The sequence below is a fragment of the Sminthopsis crassicaudata genome, chromosome 4 (genome assembly GCF_048593235.1).
Source record: "Sminthopsis crassicaudata isolate SCR6 chromosome 4, ASM4859323v1, whole genome shotgun sequence".
In the NCBI taxonomy this organism is placed as follows: domain Eukaryota; kingdom Metazoa; phylum Chordata; class Mammalia; order Dasyuromorphia; family Dasyuridae; genus Sminthopsis; species Sminthopsis crassicaudata.
In genome coordinates, this window is record NC_133620.1 from 56,282,668 (window position 1) to 56,303,330 (window position 20,663).

Genomic DNA, 20,663 nt, shown 5'->3' on the forward strand with positions numbered 1-20,663 from the left:
ATATATCTCTTTCCCTTCCTGAGGCATCTAGAAAGTTAGATCCTAGAGTCAGAAAGACTAGAGTTCAAATTCAGTCTCAGCCGTTACCAGCTATGTGACACTGAGCAAGACACTTAGCATTAATCTGCCTCAGTTTTTTAAACTATAAGAGAGATAATAATAGCATCTGCCTCACAGGTTATTGTGAAGATCAAATGAAATAATATTTGTAAAGCAAATGATCTGTCCTATTGTTTAAATATCCTTTTTTTTGCCAACCAAACTTTTTAGATTATTGTATAGTCTAAAAAATCCCCCCAAACAAATTAGTTTTCCCCTATTTTATTTAGGCTAGAAATACAGTGGCTACTCATAGGCTTGATTCCACTATTGACTGATATAGGAGCTTTGACCTACATTGTTCCCAGTCTATAGATTGAGAAAACTGAGACCCAGAGAAGGGGATGACTTTCCCAAGATTATATAGATTGGTAATGAGATAATTAGGAGTTGATGGATATAGGGTTTTTATATTTTTAGTTTTACTTTAGACATATTGAACTCGAGATACCCATGAGACACCTTAATTGAGATATCCAGCAGGGAAAAGACAATTTGGAACTATAATTCAAGAGTGAGATTAATGGAAATTGGAAGGCATAAACAGAAATATAGAAGATTACAAATTCTTTGAGTTTGAGGTCTTTTAAAAAAAATCCATCTTTGTATTCAAATGCCTATCATAAATTTTTGCACATAGCATTAATAAATGATTGAATTGAACTAATGGGAGCTGAGAGGATCACAAAAAGAGAAAGAAATGTAGCAAGAAAATACAAGATTGAAAAGGAGCAATTAGCAAGAGAATAAGCATTTATATAATACCTATTACATGCCAGACATTATACAAAATATTTTTTACAAACATTATCTCAGTTGATCTTCACAACAATCTTGAGAGGTAGTTACTATGATTATTTCCATTTCATAAGTCAGGTGACTTTCTCAAAAGTCACATAGCTAGTAAGTGTTTGAGGTCAGATTTGAATCTGGACCTCCCCAATTTCAGGTTGATGGTGTGTCCATAGTACTACCCAGCTACCTCATAGATGTTATACTTGTCCAAAGTTACAAAGTTAGTCCAGTTAGTATTTGAAACCCAGTTTCTTAGATTCCAAATTTAGTGTATTTGTAGAAGGAGGAGGAAACATTCCTTCTATACTTTGTTTGGGGCTCAAGAGGGCACAAAGGACAGACATCTGCTATTTATAAGTGTATAAAAGCTGGATTATTAACTGCCTTAGAAGATGAGAGTTTATCACATGGAATCATTGCCAACAAAGTAGATATTAAATAGTTAATATAATTCAAACTCAAAGTAATACATTTCTTTGTGAGTTCCTGGAAAATGCAATCTGTTCTGTCTAACTTTAGTTTGTTTCAGAATATTGGGAACAACATGAAAAGCACCTTGGGAATGCCTAAAGTAAGCAAATTGGAATCCTTGAGTAGCACAGATTTATCAAACAAACCATATGAGACTAACCTGAGTGTGCTGTTTTTTATTGGAATGACAACATTTCTTTCTGATAAGGAGGCAATCTCTCTGGCCTGCCCAGACTTTCAAGAAATCATTTGATAATCTTCTGCCAGAGGACAAAGTGATTTGGAACCAAATTTCACATCTACACGGCCTTGCCACTGAAAGACAACTGCCTTTGACTGCTCCTGACTAGAAGGACAGGGTTAATGATTTCATCAGTTCAGTACAGCAAAATATTACAAGTTGGGGCCCAAATATCACAGTCTGTGCTAGGATGTGTGAAATTTTCTGAAGTGTGCACCAAATAGCTTATTTCTGACCTTGGCTTTGATTACATATATATTTCACATATAATAAGATTACATCACAATGCCAGAGACCTTTCACGAGTTTGAACAGATAGAGTGGACCTTTATGTAGCCCTTTAATGTTTAGAAAGCACTTTGAATAATTAATTAACATTTAATACATTAGTTTAGCAGATCCTCTCAATTTTCCCAGGACTCATAGTTAGGAAGCATCTAAGGAAGAATTTGAATTTAAGGCTTCCTGATAACAAGTCTAGTGCTCTAATCACTATATATACCCCTCCTAGTGTTAGAAAATCTATTTTTCAGTTTAAAATATTTTAAAATGTTTTGTGGGTAGCAGAAAAGTGAATCATTAGCATGCACCTGTCGGGTTCAACGGCTACTGTTTGTGTTGGTGTTTGATGTTGGTCTTCCTGTTTTGAACTCAATCTCCTTTGTGGCCTTGTAACATATGGTAGAGACTATTTGACAGAACTACCAGTAAATGTCCTTGTTGTTGTTACTGGTGGTAAGCCAGAGGAATCTGAATAGGAATGACATTGTCGTGGGACATAAAGAGGTATGTGTCTGGATGGTGTCTCTTTGGAGTTTACATGCTAATAGTAGCTCATTTGATCTTAATTTTATGGAATAAAGAGAGGGAACTAGGGAGGATGGTAGATTTTAGGGAAAAGAAGACATGGTGGTAGGATCTCAAGAATATTGACTCATAAACTATTGGGTTTCAAGGATTATGCTTACTCTGGGGAAAATGGGAAAATTTTTCCCTTGAAAGGAAAAATATCCTACATCCTTCCAACCCCAGGTTGATGCTCTGGGAGAAATCCTGGATGTCCTTTATTAGTAATGCATTTCTGAATAAAATTGCTTGGTTCCTCTCTAAGTTACACTAACAGTATGAAGGACTAAACATTTGTTTGAACTTGTTAATAGATGATTTTCCGACTGACTTTTCCATCGTTTCATAGTCTTTTCCTGTTGTTCAGTCATGAACCTGTTTGGAGTTGTCTTGAAAAAGAGTGGAGTGGTTTGGAATGGTTTGCTATTTCCCTTATCCAGTTCATTATATAGATGTGTGTATTGAGACAAACAGGGTTAAATGATTGGCCTAAAGTAACATAGCTAGTAAGTGTATGAGGCTGAATTTGAACTCAGTAAGATGAGTTTTCTTGACTCCAGGACCAGCATTCTCCACTGAACCACTTGGCTGTCCTCAAAATCTTATAGATTGTTAAAGCAAGATTTTGGAGATATTCTAGTCCAACTTCTTATTTTTTTACCCTAGTAAACTGAGGCCTAGAGGAGTGTGGTCTTGACAGTAAATTGTTTAGTAAATGATTTTAATAAAATAAAGATATTTGAAACTGGAAGGGAACCCAGAAGCCCTTTAGTCAAAACCCGTCATTTGCAGATGAGTAAACTCAAGGACCATGAGGTTAAATGATTTGCTTAAAATCACATGAAAGTGGAGGTATAACATGAGCCTGGGTCTCTCAGTCTTGTTCTTCTTGATTGCTCTAGTCTATTCCATCTTCCATTCTTCTGCCTTTTCCAAATTGTCAAATGGACTGGGTTGAAGGCATTGCCATACTCTTAAAAAAATAACTGGAAAAGCATTCCAATCCCATTCAAAATACTCCCCTCTTCTGTCTCCAACTCAAGTAAACTTGGGTTTCAGTTTCCTCCTCTATAAAACAAAGGGGTTATGCTAAGTAGTTCTTTCTAGCTCCTACTTCCTGCCCTGGGTCATTGGATTAGGGATTGGGCAATGTTTGGATCAATGGAAACCTATCAAGGATATTTATCAAACATCCCACTTAAGATGCAGTCATGAAGAGGAAAGAGTACTGATCAAAGACTTAAGAGATATCATTTGAAATGATTCCAAGTTTCTGCCTTATTTGCAATGAGTCACTAGCATCAGCATCAAAAAATATTTTCAGCTTTCACTACTTTGTGCCTGAAATACATACCCTAACATTTGTTTCCAATATATGTGTGCATGTTTATATGTTATTATATATAATATGCATTTAATATATTACTATTTAATATTATTTGTATTGTAATATACTGTTAGATATGTACATATATTTTATATTTAGTATTATTTATCCATTAATTTTATTGTTTAATTATTTATATATTATTCATGTTAATCAATACATAAATACACAACCACAAATATATAAATAGATATCTTTATCTCTATCTATCACCTATATCTGTGAAACAGAAAAAAATCTTCACTATATTTAGAGCTGGACATCTAGAAAATGAATACTTGAGCCAGATGAATTTTCATGATCCTGAAAACTCTAACATTCTATGACATAAGTATATTCAGTATTATATGAAAGGTCATTAGATATGTGTATTGCCCCACCAACTGCAGGCATTCTGCAGAAAGAAAAATTCTTTATCTAGAATTAAACTCTAACTTATCTGTCAGATCCAGTGATAAGCCCTGGGGTACTAATATAAACAAACTAGACAATTCCTATTCTCAAGGAACGTACATGCTAATGAGGGAAGTTAACTCATAATGAGGAGGACACTCCAAGGATCTGCTTTTTAGCTGTTAATATTTAGATTTCTCAATAATAAAGCACAGTGGGAGATTTTTTTATGGGATCATTTGTGTTTGACTTTGAATTGAGTGCACTTGAAAAATATGAATTTCAATCTCTTATTCTTTAAAGCTTGGTGTTTTTCGTTCATAAAATCAGTATCCATAGCTATCCTCTACTATCAGACCACACTGTACTCATAGTAAGTAGATTGTAAACTCTTGAAGGGCAGGGTCTGTCTCATTTTTTACATGTGCATGTTAAGCTTTAGTCCAATGTCTTGTATACAGCTAGTTGGCATTTCACAAACTGAATTGGATCACATTTGGCCTTGTTTCAGTTCAAACTGATTCCTTCTTTCTCTTCCTTTAAAATACCACCATTTATCTTCTTTGAAGGTATTTGGAGAGGGTGTGGGAATCCCAAACAGAGCTGAAGCATTAGCTTCCTTCAAAGCTCAGCTCATGTGACTCCTTTAAGCAGAAGACTTTCCTGAATCTGTTATTTAGTGTTTTCTTCTTCCTAAAATAATCTCTGTTCACTTGTGAATTCTCCCTCCTCTTCTTCCCACACTTCCCCAATTCTTCCTCCATTAGAAGAATTTATAAGCTTCTTAAGCCTAAGGCTTATATTTCTGTCTTCTATCTACTATCTACTATCCTAGCCTTGAATATGAGACAATTAATAAATGCTTATTAGATTGAATTGTTTATTCCCTCAAGGAGGTGAGCACCTTCTTTCACATTGCACTAGTTTCCTGGGGTCTCCATCCTCTCTCTTTTTCTGTGAGAACTTCTCTGGCCCCTTGCTTTCAGCACAAAAATTCCTTGTTAAAGCTCTGATCTTAAGTAGCAATAGATTGGACTCTTTTGACATTTAAAAAAGTGATATCATTTTATTTTATTTTATTATTTATAAAGTTCTTTGTTTTGTCCCAGTGCATATTCTTATTGGCCTTATCTCCCATGCAAACCTTCCCATTTCTGCCTTGTTAGCTGTTCTAATGTTTTCTCCTGAATTTACCTATTTCTTGACTGCTGATCCAGCTTTGGCTGGGTTTCATGCCATCTGCTTATTTCTTAGGCAGAGCTAGGGGCTGAGCCATTGGTGGTAGATAGTGTCTTGACCTTCCAATGCCTTCTGTCTTTCTAAGAATGTTACTCTTTTGGGGAGTGATGAGAAATTCTGACTTGGTTTGACATCCCTGAAGGCTCTGGGCACATTGTGTTGCTGTTGTTTTTAGGATGGGAGGTAGAAACTGTGACATAGAGCACTTGGTCTGGAATCAGGAAGAACTGAATTCAAATGTGACCTCAGACATTTATGAGCTGTGTGACACAAATTACTTAATCTGTCTTCCTCAGTTTCCTTATCTGTAAAAAGGAGGTAAGACCAGCAACCTGTCTCCTACAGTGGTTGTGAAGATAAAATGGGGTGTTTTGCAGAGCAATTTCTAAATATTAAAAGACTATATAAAGATAGCTATAATTCAACCAGATCTGTTTTTCATTTTGCCAATTTTAATTAGAATCACAAGACTAAGAATTAATAATGGCCTTAGAAATTCAGTATATAGCACTTAGCACAATTCCTGGTATACAGTAGGCACTTAATCATTGCTGGTTGATTGACAACAAGAGGATTTTAGATCTAGAATTGAAAGAGACCTTAGAGACTATACAGTACAACTATAACCATTTTACAGATGAGGAGACTGAGGTCTAGTACAGTGGCTCTCAAATGTGGTCCAGAGATTTTTGGGGTCTCTAAAACCCTTTTAGATGGTCAACAAATTCAAAATTAGCTTTAATTTCTAATATGGTAAATATAATTCACATAAACAAAATGCTTTTGGACAGATCTTCAATAATTTTTAATAATATAAAAATACTGAAAACAAATTTAAGATGCCCTGCTCTAGAGAACTGAAGTGCTTTGCCCAAAGTCCTCTGTTTTAAATTCACTAGATCAAACCTTTGTACTGGTTGTCTTTTACTCCCTTATCTTCTTCTCTCCCCAAATTACAGAGCCACAACTATAGTTATCTGTAGATGGGTACTGCTCCTTTCCTTTTCCCTGCTTTAAATCTCATGCTTTAAAACTTATGCTGGAAGACTAAGTAAATTTCTTTCACCTCACCTTTAACTCTTCAATAAGCTTAATAATTTCATAGACTCACAATATTAGAACTGCAGACAACCTTAGAACTCATCCAGTCGAGCTTTTGCATTTTACAGAACAAGGAAACAGACCTGGAATTTACTCTCGAACTTGTGTCACTTTTTCACATAAGTTTGCTGGTTTTCTGGGTCCCTTCTGAATACTGTGCAGTTTTTTCTATGTCCCTCTCTTGTGGAGTTTGGGACCAGACCTCATTGGAGAAAAGATGAACAATGTTAACTGCTGAAGGGATGATATATTTGAAAGGAATCAAGGCTGTTGGGTTGAGAACCCTGATACTTTAAGAAACATCTTTTGTCAAAGGGGACAATAGGAAAAAGAAGTTGAGAGAATGACAACTCCATAAACAAAGGAATTCATTTCCTAAGTTAGGAGGGCAGCTCTGGGAGGACTATAGGAACTCCAAGAGCTCCAGAAAAATGGGCAAAGAAAAGATACAGGAACTTTAGGAAATTACCAAGGCTAAATGGAGATTGATTTCCTGGGAAGGTGACATCTTTTTGCTGTGATGTCAGAAGCAGCTGGTGTTGCCTTGACAACCTCATTCAATCTATGTGTTGGGGGCACATGAACTGCTTGATTTAAATGTTCTCTTGGGAAAGTGGGCTAAATATGGACTACACCAACCCCCAAAGCAAATTAATACCAAGTAGACATAACCCAAGTTGGGCATTTTGGTGGGCGGACATAATTCCAGGGAGCAATAATGCTAAGTGACTTTAGAATGAGAGTAGAGAGAGTTGGGATTTTTTTTTTTTTTTAACGGAAGCAAGAGAGGTAGTTACGGTGTCAGGGATAAAGCATGCTGGATTTAGGCTTGACTCAAATTCTAATCCAACCCTCTGTAACCACTAGTTGTATAACTCTGAATGTCCCTTATCTTTTTCAGATTTAGTTTCCTCATCTGAAAAAATGGGAAAGCTTGTAATATAGTAACCAGTCCTGGGGGAGTCTGGCTTCTATGGAGAGGGATGAAATTCTTTTAAATAGCTTTTTATGACTTTACCCTAGAGCCCAAGGGAAAAATTATTGAAAGAAAACTGGCTCACATCGAGGATCTCCCCAAAAGGGACTAGAAAAATATTGAAAGTACTAGGTAGATCAGACATAGAATAGTTATACATTTCCTTCAACTACAGAGATATTTAAAATATAGGATTTATGGATATGCACTGACAAAGACTTAAAATATGAAATAATAACACATGACTTCTATTGATTTCTTCTGGAAGATGGATATTTGAAACATGGAATCATGTTTTTGTTTTTGTTTTTGGTGGGACTGCTGGATGATCAATTCACTTTTACCTTGGCTTTGTCTAATTAATTTTCTCAAATTCCATGGCTCAGTATGATCTACGTGTTTAGCACAGTGCCTGGCACATAGTAGTCACTTAATAAATACCTGTTCACTTTCCTTTTCCTTCCTTCCCATAAGAAAACCACACCAGGACTTTTTTTTTTTTTTTTTTTTTTTTTAATCCTAAATGCCTGATGCAGGGCAGGCACATTAATGAAAAAAGAGCTTGTTGATTTAGCCTTAGTCTGCAGTCCTCCTTAATCTTAGTGCTTTCCCCCTGATGCTATCTCCTATTTATCCTGTATGTCTTGTTTATTCTTAGTTGTTTTCATCTTGTCTCCCCCCAGTAAACTTCTTGAGAGAAAAAAAGAAAGAAAGTTCTTGAGAGCAAGAACTGTATTTTTTTCTTTCTTTGTATCCTTGATACTTAATACAGTGCCTGCTACAAAAGGTACCTACATGTTTGTTGTTTTGGTTGATGATGGAAATGGTGTTTCCATTTACATATATCTATTGCCTTCCATATAGAAAGTGCTCAATAAATATGTATTGTGATAATTGTTTATGATGATGTTTACAATATGTCCTAATTACAATTCAGAGGAAGTCAAGATTCACTCATTTTGGTATTTGATTAACAGTAGGATTGACTTGCATAGGATTTAGTGTGATGCAATTGAAATCATGTTAGATTTGGGATGAGAAGATATAAATGAGGTTTTTAGTTCTGCCATTTTCTATTTGTCTAAGCTTAGGTCACTTAATCTTATTGGGTCTCAGGTTCCTAATTTAAAAAGTGAGGGTGGTAAGGTAGCTAAATTCTGGAGTCTTCTCTAAGTAAATCTAAGATCTTATCTATGAAGAAGAATGACATCAAACCCGCCCAGAAAATAAAGCTAAGTGTGGTAGGAGCTATTCTCCTTCACCCAACATTTGCAATTGCTAATGTTTGGGAAGTCATTTGTTTACCCATTACTGGGCAAGCTCCTCTGCTACAAGTGTTTTATTTTTTCTCCCTATCATCCTATGGAATAGATATTGTGAGGTTACCAATTTCAACTTCAATTTGTCATTTTCCCTCAGTATATATGATCTTTCCAAAGCAAAACCACCCCTGCCAGATGACAAGGGATTCTTTTCAATGAATTTAAGTAAGGTGAAATTCTTTCCTTACTTTACTTTCCTTACTTTCCTCTTTCCTTCCTTCCCTTCCTCCCCTCCCTCCCTTCCCTTCCTCCCTCTCTCTTTCTTTCCAAAACAACAGCTTGGATTTTTCCCTCCTTCCTTCCCTCCCTCCCTCCCTCCCTCTCTTCCTTCCTTCCTCCCTTCCTTCTTTCCTCCCTCCCTCCCTTCCTCTCTTCCTCCCTCCCTCCCTCTTTCCCTTCCTTCCCTTTCTCCCTCCCTCCCTTCCTCCCTTCCTTACTTCCTCCCCTCTCTTTCTTTCCAAAACAACAGCTAAGGATTTTTCCCTCCTTCCTTCCCTCCCTCCCTCCCTCCCTCTCTTCCTTCCTTCCTCCCTTCCTTCTTTCCTCCCTCCCTCCCTTCCTCTCTTCCTCCCTCCCTCCCTCTTTCCCTTCCTTCCCTTTCTCCCTCCCTCCCTTCCTCCCTTCCTTCCTTCCTCCCTTCTTCCCTTCCTTCCTTCCTCCCTCCCTTTCTTCCTTCCTCCCTCCCTCCTCCCTTCCTCCCTCCCTTCCTTCCTCCCTCCCTCCCTCCATCCCTTCCTCCCTTCCTTCCTTTCTTCCTCCCTCCCTCCCTCCCTCCCTCCCTCCCTTTCTCCCTCCCTTCCTTCCTTCCTCCCTCCCTTCCTCCCTCCCTCCCTCCCTCCCTCCCTTCCTCCCTCCCTCCCTCCCTTCCTTCCTTCCTGCCTCCCTCCCTCCTTCCCTCCTTCCCTCCCTCCCTCTTTCCTTTTCTCCCTCCCTCTCTTCCTTCCTTCCTTCCTTCCTTCCTTCCTTCCTTCCTTCCTTCCTTCCTTCCTTCCTTCCTTCCTTCCTTCCTTCCTTCCTTCCTTCCTTCCTTCCTTCCTTCCTTCCCTCCTTCCTTCCCTTTCCTCTTTCCTTCCTTCCCTTCCTCCCCTCCCTCCCTTCCCTTCCTCCCTCTCTCTTTCTTTCCAAAACAACAGCTTTGTGGCTTATGGGGAAAAAAACCCTTCATGTGTCAAAAAATGTAAGTGGTTACAAGTAATTTTTTCCTTTTTTCTTATAATGACTTTAACTTTGTGCTAAACAGAGCCAAGTGCTTCTTTAGAAGATGGAAAACATGTTTTGGTGTATCTCAATTGGACACAACAAAACAAAGTAGCAGTCTGACTAGTAGTTATTATAAGTGGTGAAGATTCAAGGCAGTGCCACAAATTATACTTATCCACCTTACATTTATGTAAAGGGCTGAAACTCTGAATAGGTGCACTGGAATCAGACAACCAAGCACTTAAGACTAATTGCTGATTGGACAATACTCTTATTAGCATATGCTTGGAAAATGGCCCTTCTCACTATTCTGTGCTGGCTCCATCTTTTGGTGTATACAGATAATTGTAGGAGGGATTAGGGGGTGGAGTAAGACAAGCCAGAGTCACTTTTGGAGGAGAAGACGAGGGGAAGGGAAGTTGGTGGTGAGCCTCGTGGAGTTGCGGCTATCTCTTTTACTTCTCCCCTTAAAGACCAAGGACTTTTGCTGATCCTGACTCTGGCTGATACTGAGGTCAACAAGGAGCTAACCTGGATTTCACAATTTGTTATAATATATATATATATATATATATATATATATATATATATATATATATATATATATATATATATATATATATATATATATGTATATATATATATATTTGTTATAATATATATATTATACATTATATATAAATATATATATATATTTATGATACTATATCTACATCTGCATGTATATTTATACATATATATATTTATATTTATGATACTATATGAAAATCTGCATACTTATGCTTACATATGTATTTACTTTCTTCCCTATTAGAATGTAATCTCTTTATGAGTAGGGATTACTTCATTCTTTGTATTCTTATCCCCATAATGCCTGGAAAACTCTTCAGAAATGTTTGGTAGTTTATTGATTGAGAGTATCGATTCAATTAGAAAAAGACAAGAATTAATCAATTCATTTATTCATTTAATCATTTGCCAAATAATTATTGGATACCTATTACTTATGGAACATTATGCCAGGTTTTACCTAACTAGCAAGATAATTAAGATATGTTACCTGTTTTTGAGTTTAGTCTAGTGAGGAAATAAGATAAGGATGTTAGAGTTGTAATACAAAAAAGAATAATGTATGCACTTGAGAGAAAAGAGTATTGTGAAAATCCTGAGCCAGAAGAGAGAATTTCTTTGACAGTGTCAAGGAACATTTCATAGGAAAGGGAACTTTTGAGTTGGACCTTGAAGAATAAGCAAAACCTCAAAAAAGAGAATATGGGATGTATAGGGACCCTTTCCTACATCTTTTTATTTATTTATTTATTTATTTTTTTATTGAGTGACAGCAATGTGCATTGCCCTGTGCTGGGGGAATGAAGAAAACAGGAGCTGTGTATTCTCAAGGATCATCTAGTCCAGCAGGGGAGGCAAGACATGTAATAGAGAACATAACAAGAAAACAAGGCAGTCTGCTATAAGGCACTAAGTTATGTGGTATAAAAGAGGGATATATTCAGAAAAATAATAGATTATTATTTGAATCTAATGACATGGCTTGGCCATATATTCTGGACTCTTGTCACTGGAACAAAATCCCAGGCCCAAATACTTTCTTGTCAGTATGACTTGGCTAATTAATGTAAGGTTTATTATGGAAGTTAATTGAATTTAGCTCACTAAAATCATGTCTTGGCTGGAGTTCAGTAGACCATTGACGAGGCCGCAGACTTGGATGATGTTATTTCCTACCTCAAATTGACTGACCTATAGAGCTACAATTAAGTGAGGCAGGATGGAAATTAGGTGGTATCTTTCACCCCTTCAATCCTTATTAGGAAGGGGTGTGAGTCAAGGGCCAGAGTCAGGAAGTTTTTTATTTTGCCTTCCATCATGGAAATAATAGGCCAAATGTTAATACACTATGCAGTCAGTTACCTGCCAACTCCAGGTGTTTTTTTAAATTGATTATCATCTCCCTTCTCCCCATGCCTGGAATGTTCTCCCTCCTCATCTCTATATCTCAGCTTCTCTGGCTTCCATGAAGTTGCCACTAAAATCCCCCCTTCTATAGAGAGTTTTTCCCAATCCCTTTTAATTCTCAGGCCTTCCCTTAGTTAATTATTTACAATTTATCCTGTATATGGCTTGTTTCTACATAGTTATTTGGGCCTGGTCTCTCCCATTAGAGTGTAAGTTCCTTTTGGGCAGGAACTTTCCTTTATCTTTCTTTGTAACTTTAATGTTCTTGTACCCACAATGCCTGGCTCATAATAGGAGCTTAATGAAGATTTATTTACTGACCTGACTGTTCTTGACTGTGATGGTAATATTTAAATATTCTAGTTGCTCAAGATCAAGGTCATGATCCTCAAGATCCTCTTCTGTGGCTTATAATCAGAGGTATACTGAAACCTGGATTTAATATTTTCAGTGTCATTATTTATACCTTAGAAATAGGCAAACATTACTTTGTTGATCATCTAGAATTAATAAAGCAGATTAAATTTAAAACTATATTGTGCATAGGCCAGCTAGGTGGTGCAGTCAATGCATAGAAGATTGCTGATATTGAATTCAGGAAGACCTGAATTCAAGTTTATCTTTAGATGCTTACTAGCTGTATGTTCCAGGACAAGTCACTTAATTCTGTTTGCCTCAGTTTCCTCACCTGTAAAATTAGCTGGAGAAGGACATGTCAAACCCCTTCCTTTTCTTTGCCAAGAATTCTCTACCAAACAGTGTCACAAAAAATCATTCATCACTGAAATGACTGAACAGCATTGTTACTTCTAATATTTCAAAAAGTCTATAAAGTTCATCAGTGTCTCTAATCCCTCCATGCCTTAGTAGAAATGAAATGCTTCTAGGAACAGTTCCCTCAAATAAACAAAGTCATCACATGATATTAAAGATAAGTGAAAAAATATTGTATCCAATGATTCAATTGAAATCATTCATTCCTTCCTAATTTTTTAAAAAAAGTTTTCTGTTTTCCTTATCTCTCACATCTAGTTGGCTGCTAAGTCTTATTGATTCTAGCTCCATACAACTCCTCCATCTGTCTCTTTCCTCACATAACTCTATTATATCCTAATTCAGACCCTCTTTACCTCTCCACTGGGCTATTACATCAGCTTTCCGATTGGTCTCCCTACTTCCAGACTCTCACCTGTACAATCTATAATGTATCAGCCATCAAAATAATCTTCTTGAATTGCACATCTGACCTTTTGATTCCCCTGATCCAAAACTGTCAGTCTCTTCCCATTACTTTAGGATAAAATATAAACTTTGGCATTTTAGGATCCCAATTATCTGCCTGCCGCTTTCTTTTCTGGCCCATGAATTCCATTGTCTAGCTAAAAAGACCACCCTTCATGCTCCTTCTCTTGCCTTTGTGAATTTTTATGAATTGTTTCCCATTTCTGAATGCACTTTTCTCTCACTTCAATTTCTTCTGTGTCTCATGTCTTTCTTTAATAGTTCAACAGGTCACCCAGTTTGGAAGCAGAGCTTACCAAAGCCCCCCAATTATCAGTGATGGAATTGGCCCAGGAGTAGCCCTTGTACTTCAAGTGTGGAAGAGATAGGGAGACTTAGTCTTAATAAGACAAGACACAATTGCTGATTGCTCTTTAATTTTCACTTTTCTCATCAGAGAAAATGCAGTGATAAATAGATTAAATATTAATAAAAATTAATAAATAGATAAATAGATTTGTCTGCCTCACAGACAATTTGAGCTCTTTGAAGGCAAGATCTGCTTTTGTTTTTGTTTATTGTCTCTGTATCCCTAACTATAGGGATACTATATCTTATAGTACTGATATACCTTAGATATAACACGTGTTTAAGTATTTGTTGAATTGAAATGAATAGCCCAAATCTGTACAAGATCCTCTGAATGACTTAAGACTCAGTCTTACTGTGCCACTCTACCCATCTGGTCTGTTCTAAGTATTCTGTTGCAAGGACTTTTGTGGAATAGCAGTATATTATAGAAGCAAGCACTAGATTTGAGGGAGACTGAGTTTATAGTCATAGCTCTGATCTTTCCTAGTTGTGTGATATTGGGTTAAGTCCTTAACCTAGCAGGGATTCAGTTTCCTTATCTGGAAAACAAGGGCTTGGACTAGTTGGTCCTTAACATTCTTTTCATTTCTGCTTCTATGAATATTCTTCCTTGATTATCCAACTATTGAGTGGAGCTGGGAATAGTGGCTTACTCTTGTAACCCTTTGTTGAAGACTGGTGACTAACTTGAGCTGGAGAGTTCAAGCTGCAGGAAGTAAAGCCAATTGGGTGTGTGTTATGTCTAGCATTAATATGGTTAAGTCCCTAGGTGCAGAAATCCAACAGGTCACCTGAGGAGGGGGAGACATCACCCAGTTTGGAAATGGAGCTGGCCAAAGCCCCCCAGTTATCAGTGATGGGACTGGCCCAGGAATAGCTCTTGTGGAAGAGATAGGGAGACCTAGTCTCAAGAAGACAAGACAATTTCTGACTGCTCTTTAATTCTCATTTTTCTCCCCAGAGAAATTGCAGTGATAAATAGATGAATACTTGTCCGCCTACCTCAAAATTTTCAAGGATTAATGAGTTGTAAGTAAAATACCCTGAATGTCAGGGAAAGGGCTTGGAATAAATATAAAGCATTAGCATTAATATAGCAGCAGTCTCTAGTTTGAATGGCTGGAAGTTTGGGATGGTTCAGGGGATCATTTTATAGCACTTCAAAGCTCACCATCAGCAGCTTATTGTTTCCTATCTTTAAATATAAAAGCTCATATTCTTTGTGCACTTGTAAAGTCTGTCTTTGCCTCAGATGCGGAAACTTTAAGTCTTGTGATGCTCTTAAGATAACTGCAGCTCTTTAAATGACTCCTGTTCTTGGAGTTTGCACATTGGAATGGAGAGCAAACTCTCTTTCTCCTTCCTGGAATGTGAAGACTGAAGAAAAGCTGGGATCAGGAAAGGAAAAGGAGACAAAAGAGAGAGCTTGATGATCTAATGGTCTGTTTCTATGCAGTTGCATCTCAATGGTTGGCATAGTGCATGTGAAGACTTAAGAAATGCTGTGCAAAAAAAAAGAGTTTCTTTCTTCCTTTCCTTTCCCTTCCCTTCCCTTCCCTTCCCACCCTAAGCAAGTGCCTTCTGGTGCTTCTCACAATTGCCAGAAAACATATATATTTATCTAGCTATCTATTTATCATTTATTTATTTATATTCATACACACACACACACACACACACACACATATATATATATATACACATACATACACACATATACATATACATATATAACAATGTGCCTTGATTGGATGTTAGCTTATTCTAAAGAATAAATTCTAAGGAATTCTTTCTAAGTGGGAGAGTGATTCAAGAGAATGAAGAATTTAATCTGAAAATATGGCTGTGAATACAATTTAGATCATTTATTCTTTGTATGAACTCATGACCACCTGTTCAGAGGAGAATTTTCTCAAAAGTCCAATCCAAGGCTATCTTTTTGGCAGGCAATTTAGACCTATAGCTCCCTGGGAAGACTCATGCCCATATTAATTGGTTACTCTCCTATATACCTAATTACTTCTGGCTCTCTTTTGCTTTTTACCTTTAAAGACAGAGAAAGTCTCCTGTCTCCTCATTATTACTTTGTAGAAAAGTGTCTATGTGGGCTCAAGTCATTCTATAGCACCTGGGATCAATTAAGATCTTTCATCCTTCCTCATCCTATTAGCCCTCAAGTAGATGGGATTGGGACATTCCAATTCTATGCCTTTCATTCCTCTTAACAAATAGTTCTCAAAAGTCTCTCTTGAAACAGAAGGAAACAAATAATGTGCCAGTTATGTGCTAAATTCTTAACAGATACAGTTTTGTTTGATTATCACAACAGTCCGGAGAGAAAGGTATTTTTAATTCCTCCATTTTATAGTTGAGGAAACTGAGGCAGACAGCAGTTAAGTGAATTGCCCAAGCTCACATAGCTAGAAAGTATCTGAGGCCAAATTTGAACTCAGGTTTTCCTGACTCAAGACCCAGCGTTCTATGGATTTAAATATCAGATAACACCTTCCCCCCCTAATAAATACTTATTCGAACTCTTTTTTTTTTCAACCTCATATCCAACAGAGAGATTTTCCCAATAATGGAAAAAAGTTTTCCAATACAAAAGGAGAAAGTTGGGAAGTCATCTTTGGAGCTTCCTTATCCAGATGTAAACAGAGAGAATCATGGGCCCTCCTATTGTCTTCAGAGGACTCATGTGGCTATATAGAATATCCTTTAATAAATCTCTTTGAGGCATATCAGCCTTGTATCTGATTTTTCTCTTCTTCTTAGTCCAAGTACAGAGGCTCAGTTACCACACAGTCATTCATTTGTGAAGACTTTTACCACCAAATATGGGAACTGAAATGGATAGGAAAAAATAGCTAACTGCAAGAATTTGTATAGAGTGTTTCTAATTTACTCCCAAAGTGATACTCCTAAAACATAGTTCTGACCATGTCACTTCCCTGTTCAAGAAATTCAATTTGATTTAATTTATCCTTGGTTCCCTATTGCTCTTCAGGATCAAACACAGACTCCTTGATAAGTTCACAAGCTGGCTCCAAACTGGCAAACTTATAATAAATTACTCCCATTCATGCAATCTACAATAAAACAGATCAACCTTCTATCTGTTGCTCACACATCAATTCATAAATAAACATTTATTTAACATATCCAATGTATCAGGTACTGTGCTAAATGCTAGGACTACACAAAATGGCCAAAAAATAGACCCTGTGCTGGAGGAACTCTCAATCTAAACAAATATGTACAATTACATACAGGATAAACAGGAAATAATTAAAAGCAGGAAAGCACTAGAATTAAAAGAAGTTGGGGAAGGCTTTCTATAGAAGATGGGATTTTTGTTGGGACAACCAGTAGGTGGAAATAAGGAATTGGAGCATTCTAGACATTGTGGTTAGCCAGAGAAAATACCGAGAGGAAAGATGTGACATTTTGTTTCTCCCCTCTTGAGGCAAGGAGGCCAATTAAGAGTCTGTTTAAATAATAGTCCAGACAATCATTGATGAGGGCTTGATCTAAGGAGGTATCTGTGTGAGTGGGGAAGGAGACAAATGAGAGAGTTCTTATGGAAGCAGAATCCATAAGACTTAGCAATAAATTGATTAAGTGGGGTGAATGGAAAGTGAAGATTGACATTGAGGTTCTGAACTTGAGTTTGAAAGATGGTGTATCCTGCATAGAAATAGGAGAAATTCGGGAGAGGAATGTTTTGGACCCTACCTGGAATGAGGAAGCTAAGTGATACAGTGGACAGAGTGCAAATCCTGGAGTCAAGAAATTTGAATTTAAATTTGGCCTCAGACACTTACTACCTATGTGATCCCAGACAAGTCCCTTGGTTCTCATCTGCCTCAAATTTCTTATCTGTCATATGGGAATAATAATAATAACACTTCTCAGGGTTGTGGTAAGGATTAAAAAGATGAGATAGTATTTGTAAAGTGTTTCACAAACATGAAACTACCAATAATAAATACCAGTTATTATTATTCCCTCTTTACTTCCTCCTCTTAGAATATCTAATTTCCCTCAAAACTCATTTTAAGCATCACCTGCTACAGGGAGCCTTCCCTGATCCTCCTACTCCACAGCTGCCAGTGTCTCCCCCATTACCTTGCATTAATTTTGAATATATTTTATGTAGTCTTACATGTGCACATGTTATTTTCTCTAACAGATAATATCTATTGGTACTACTCTCTTTGAGGGCAAGATCAAATACCAAACAAAGTGAGCACATGTGTGTTGAGGGCATGGGCAGAGTGCACCCATCATTGAATAGAATGGGTAGAATGTGTGTGTGTGTGTGTGTGTGTGTGTGTGTGTGTGTGTGTGTGATGGTAAAATTGGATATTAGATTTATTTGTCTACTCATCACATAACTAAATGAGTATGTCTTCTTCTTTAATATTTATGTGCCAGCCTGTTAAAAGTATCACCATGTGTGAAACCTTGACATTTCCTTAAGGAGGAAACAATGTGAAAGGGATAAGCGGGCAAGGGTGAATGCTCTGCCAGATCTTCTTGAGGAAGGGGTAATTAGGCCTCTGGCAAGGCTTGTAGCTGAGTCACAGAAGAGTTTCCAAGGTTGTGTGGGCATAATAAGCACATTGCTACTTTTCCTCCCTTTCTGGAACTAAAGATACTTACCCCTGTTGAGTCATTTTAAAATTCTAATTCTGTCCTGAGTTTTTAGTTAGGAAGAGACAAATGAAAGCCCATTTGGGAACAAAATCTAGTTTATGTTATAGTATGAGTTTTAGAATGTAATAATAGAGACTTCTCAGACCAGAGTCAGGCAATCATGATATTTCCTAAAAGATTGGATAATTAATGATCTATAATGAGAGGCAGCATGGTAAGGGACAGAAGGCTGGCCTTAGTCAGGAAGACTTGAATTTGTGATTTACATCTAATGAATATTGGTTATGTGACTCAGGACTTGTCACTTTAATCAATCAACAAGTCTCTAAGAAAAGCCTAGTGCTAGCTATTGCACTAGGGATAAAGACAAAAGTAGATTAACCTTTGTTCTGAGGAGCTTAGAGTATAGCAAGAAGAGATAACATACCTTTATAGGCTTGTAGGGGAAAAGTACTAGCAGCCAAGGATATCAGGAAAGTATTCATGTGAATGTAGTGTTTCAGTTGACCCTGGAAAAAAGGGATTCTAGAAGGGGTGAGGAGGAAATATATTCCAGGCATGAGAGAAAACTGGTTCTAAACTACAGAGATGAGAGATAGCTGTGTATAAGGAACAGTAAGATTAATTTTACTGAACCAAAGTGTACTTGAAGGTAAGTAGTATGTAATGAGACTGAAAAGATAGGTGGGTCCAGGTTGTAAAGGGTTTTAAATGCTAGAGAGAGAAATTTATATTTGATCCCATAGGTAATGTTGAAATGTTTTGGTTGTGTCCAACTTTTTGTGATCTCATTTTTTGGGGGATTTCTTGGCAGATACTAGAATGATTTGCTGTTTCCTTCTCCAACTTACGTTTCAGATGAGGAAACAGGCAAACAAGGCTAATTGACTTGAGTAAGGCCACATAGCAAATAAACATCATGACTTCAAATCTGCCCTCTATAAAATGGCTGGAGAAAGAAATGGCAAACCTCTCCAGTATCTGCCAAGAAAACCCCAAATGGGATCACAAATAGTCTGAAACAATGAACAATAACAAATTTTCTTTGTAAAGTCTAAGGTAAGGTCATCATCCTTGAGGTTGTGGGGGAAAGTAGTAAGGAAGGTTTGTGGGTAGAAAAGAAAATTAATTTTTAGATTTTCTGAGCAACTAAGATCATAAGGGAGGAATAATTTTGGGAAATCTCTAAATGGATGAAATCAGATCTGTCCCTTGCCTCTCAAATGAGTGTAGTGGATGAAGCACTGAACCTAAGAGACCTAAAATCTAGCTGATTCAGCTCAACTAATTAGCTATGGGACCCAGGGTAAGTAATTTTATTTCCTGATCTGATTCTCCTCTTCTGTAAAATGAAGGATTAAACGATTGCTCTCTAAGGTCCTTTCCACCTCTAAAATTCTACATAATTGTGAAAGTCCTTTAAAATGATATTAGATTTTCATATGTAGGATTATTATTAAAGGAGTGATGTGAAGAATACTCAAAGGCTTGCTTTCCAGATATGTTACTGAGGAAGAATGATCAGTTAGTAGAGACTGATCAAACTTAATAGCATAGATAAATTTTTTCATATCTACTGGCAGAGAGCAGGGCCTTGAAGAACCAAAACCAAGGACAGCTCACTGAGATTCAGTAGAGTGAAGTTCCTCTATTTTTGATCTAAGAAAGAGAGACTGGCTTAAAAATGCTTGGTTCTTTGACTGATAGGACAACATAAATAGTCTTCTGATTTTATCTATCAAGCGGGATATAAGATGAGGAGATATATATGCTCTCTGAAAGTCTTTTCCATTATAATATGAGATTTATAGTCCAAATTAAAGATGTGTTTCTTATAGATATGAAGTTTTTCCCTACTAGTGAAACAAATTATACTGGCCTCAGACATCCCAAGGCCTCCTAGAAGAGACCTGTTACTCAAAGATTTTATCCTTATTATCCACACAAAAAAAGTCAAAGGAATGAAGAATGTTATTTTTTCAAATGGTGACACAGTTCTATGAAAGCTTATCTATTAATATATATTATCTCCATCTCAATTTCTATATCTCTCTCCAATTCCTCCCTTACCTCTCTATCTCTCTCTCTTTCTCTATCTCTTTCCCTTTCTGTCTCTCTTCTCTTTCTGTTCTGTCTCTGTTTCTTCCTCCATCTCTTCCTCCTTCTCCTCTTTCTCCCCCTTCCTCCCTCTCTCTGTCTCTGTCTCTGTCTGTCTTTGTCTATCTGTCTCTCTCTACATCACATATTTGTATTTTGTTTTTTATCTAAACCTAAATCTATCCGGACAGACAGTACAAATAGACAATGAATTGGTATCAGAATTAAACAAGAAGAAAAGAGTAAGTCAGATTGCTTTCAGGAAAT

General features: G+C 37.0%; 1 long non-coding RNA gene across 1 annotated transcript in view; it reads left to right on the forward strand.

The window, feature by feature from the left end:
- The first annotated feature begins 19,271 nt into the window (after positions 1-19,271).
- LOC141540538 (uncharacterized) overlaps positions 19,272-20,663 on the forward strand; it is a 146,132-nt gene continuing 144,740 nt past the window's right edge. Inside the window, exon 1 of the long non-coding RNA XR_012481577.1 lies at positions 19,272-19,358. This is a non-coding gene — a long non-coding RNA (uncharacterized LOC141540538). The remainder of the gene's footprint in view (positions 19,359-20,663) is intronic.